The sequence below is a fragment of the Zeus faber genome, assembly GCF_960531495.2.
Source record: "Zeus faber genome assembly, chromosome: 18".
Taxonomy (NCBI): Eukaryota; Metazoa; Chordata; class Actinopteri; order Zeiformes; family Zeidae; genus Zeus; species Zeus faber.
In genome coordinates this window covers 30,697,266-30,700,684 of record NC_137210.1, presented here as the reverse complement: position 1 = coordinate 30,700,684, position 3,419 = coordinate 30,697,266, and the positions used below count along the sequence as shown (strand labels likewise).

At 42.3% G+C, this 3,419-nt stretch overlaps 1 protein-coding gene across 1 annotated transcript in view; it reads left to right on the top strand.

The window, feature by feature from the left end:
• Window positions 1–347: 347 nt before the first annotated feature.
• LOC307244020 (uncharacterized protein) overlaps window positions 348–3,419 on the top strand; it is a gene marked incomplete at its 3' end in the record, with an annotated part of 36,799 nt that continues 33,727 nt past the window's right edge. Inside the window, exon 1 of the mRNA XM_080018994.1 lies at window positions 348–468. The remainder of the gene's footprint in view (window positions 469–3,419) is intronic.

Here is a 3,419-nt window from a genome sequence, read left to right as displayed (position 1 = left end):
CTGACTTTCTAAGAGGATGGAATGACAGACAGACGGACAGACAGACAGACAGACAGACAGACAGACAGACAGACAGACAGACAGACAGACAGACAGACAGACAGACAGACAGGGATGTGTTGAGACTGATCCTCCAGATGTTGCTCAACCTCTGGCCTCCTTCCAGATCCTCCAACAGGAAGTGACATGTTTGGACCTGAAGGAGTAAAAGAAGAACAGGAAAACAGGAGGAGGAGAAGAAGAGAAGAAGAGGGGAGAACAGGAGGAGGAGAAGAGAACAGGAGGAGAAGAGGAGGAGAAGAGGAGGAGAGGAGGAGGAGAGGAGAGGAGGAGAAGAGGAGGAGGAGAAAGAGGAGGAGGAGAGGAGAGGAGGAGAAGAGGAGGAGAATGGAGTCTCAACAAACTGGAACATGGAGTCCACCACGACACCTTCAGCCTGAGAGGCGGACCACGCCACAGCAGCAGGAGGTACTCTTAATTTGAAAGATGCTTGACATGTGTACTACAGTACAAGTACTGCGACTTTACTCAGCGTGTACTCCACTGAGCTCAGAGTACTTTGTCGAAAACACATACTTATACTCAGTACTGGAGGTAAGTTAAGGTAAGTTAAATTTTGGAGGATTTAAAAGTATATTTAATACAACACAGACAATTAATACTTTTATAGAATTATAGAACCAGAATCACGAGCGCCATAGCCATATATGTATGTATATGTATGTATATGTATGAATATGCATGCATATGTATGTATATGTATGTATATGTATGTATATGTATGAATATGTATGCACATGTATTTACGTGTATGTATATGTATGTATATGTATGAATATGCATGCACATGTATGTATATATATATATATATATATAGGTGAAATTAGTTTGAGACCTCAGTGTGACATTAGTATACAGCCACACCATTATTAACACTAACATTATGACACTGCTGGTGTCCCCAAAACCCTGGAGGCATGGACTCCACCAGACTCTGAAGGTGTCCTGTGGTATCTGGCACCAAGATGTTAGCAGCAGATCCTTTAAGTCCTGGAAGTTGGAGGTGGGGCCCCCATGGATCAGGCTTGTTGTTCCAGAACATCCACCAGATGCTCCATGGGATCGGACCCTAACCCCACCCATCCACATGACGTAGAAGAAAAGGTGATTCCTCAGACCTCCACCTTCTTCCATGGCTCCATGGTCCAGTTGTGACACTGACGTGTCCATTGTAGGTGCTTTCAGGGGTGGACAGGGGTCAGCATGGACACTGTAAGCGCCCTGCCCTTATGCAGCAAGCTGCCATGCACTGTGTGTTCTACACCTTTCTATCAGAGCAACATTCACTTTTCACCATTTTGTGCTACAGTAGTTCTTCTGCGGCATCGAACCAGACGGACTAGACTTCACTCCCCACCTGCATCAATGAGCCTTGGGCCCCGTGACCCTGTGGCCGGTTCAGCGGTCGTCCTTCCTTGGACACTTTTGGTAGTAACCACTGCAGAGCGGGAACAGCCACAAGACCTGTGCTTGTGGAGATGCTCTGACCCAGTCGTCCAGCATCACAATGTGCTCCTTGTCAAAGTGGCTCAGATCCTGACCACGCCCATTTTTATACTTCAACAACTGACTCTTCACCTGCTGCCTCATATATATATCATATATAACACTATGTATATAATAATAATATATAGCACTATGTCTATAATAATAATATATAACACTATGTATATAATAATAATATGTAACACTCTGTATATAATAATAATATATAACACTATGTATATAATAATAATATGAACACTATGTATATAATAATAATATATAACACTATGTATGTAATAATAATATATAACACCAATATATATATATATATATAAAACAATATATATAATAATAATATATCTCAGGATATATAATAATAATATATAACAATACATATATATAATATATAACAGTCATATATATATATATATATATATATATATATATATAAATATATATATATATATATATATATATATATATTTTTTTTTTTATAAATATTTAAATATATATATATTTATGTGAGAGAGACAGGCAGGCAGACAGACAGACAGGCAGACAGATGCTCTGGACAAACATTGACCCAGTTTGTTGCGTAACGTTGCGTTTGGAAGAAATGTTTCCCAGAAACTGCGTCAGAGTTTCACAATATGGCACAAAGTCCTGTGATTGGAGGATTTGAGGGGGCGGGGTCTGGTTGCTAAGGGGGCGGGGTCTGGTTGCTGAGGTGAGGGGGTCTGGGTGCTGAGGGGGGTGCTCTCCCTCCTTCACGTCCCTCCCCCTCCCTCTCTGCTGATCGTCTTCCCAGGCTGCTCTGAAGAACCACCCTGACCTGGAAGAACCTCCCTGAACTGGAGGAACCTCCCTGACCTGGAGGAACCACCCTGCCCTGGAGGAACCTCCCCGACCTGGAGGAACCTCCCTGACCTGGAGGAACCACCCTGCCCTGGAAGAACCTCCCTGACCTGGAGGAACCTCCCTGACCTGGAGGAACCTCCCTGACCTGGAGGAACCTCTCTGACCTGGAGGAACCACCCTGCCCTGGAAGAACCTCCCTGACCTTGAGGAACCTCCCTGACCTGGAGGAACCACCCTGCACTGGAAGAACCTCCCTGACCTGAAAGAACCTCCCTGACCTGGAGGAACCTCCCTGACCTGGAGGACCTGGAGCATTTGGACCTCGTCCAGACCCGGGAGCTGCTGCTTGGTACTGGAACTTGGATGGAGATGTTGGGATGGAGCTTGACTTCCTGTGGAACCTGGATGTTCTTCATCCTCTCAAGTGACTCCTCTTCCTCATATCCTCTCAACCTGCTGGAGCTCCTGGTCCAGGCCTGCAGCTGGACAATGTAGTATTAGTACTAGTTGGAATTTGTACAAGTACTAGTATTAAGACTAGTTGGTATTAGTATAAGTACTAGTATGAGTACTAGTTAGTGCTCATATTAGTACTAGAATTAGTACTAGATGGTATTTGTACAAGTACTAGTATTAAGACTAGTTGGTATTAGTATAAGTACTAGTATGAGTACTAGTTAGTGCTCATATTAGTACTAGAATTAGTACTAGATGGTATTTGTACAAGTACTAGTATTGAGACTAGTTGTTATTAGTATAAGTACTAGTATGAGTACTACTTAGTACTCATATAAGTACTCACATTAGTACTCGTATTAGTACTAGTATAAGTACTAGTTGGTATAAATATTAGTACAAGTATTAGTGCTAGTTTGTACTCATTTACTGCTAGTATTAGTACTAGTTGGTTTAAGTATTAGGACTCGTATTAGTACTAGTTTAAGTACTACTTAGTACTCAAATGAGTACTTGCATTAGTACTAGTTGGTACAAATATTAGTACTAGTTGGTACAAA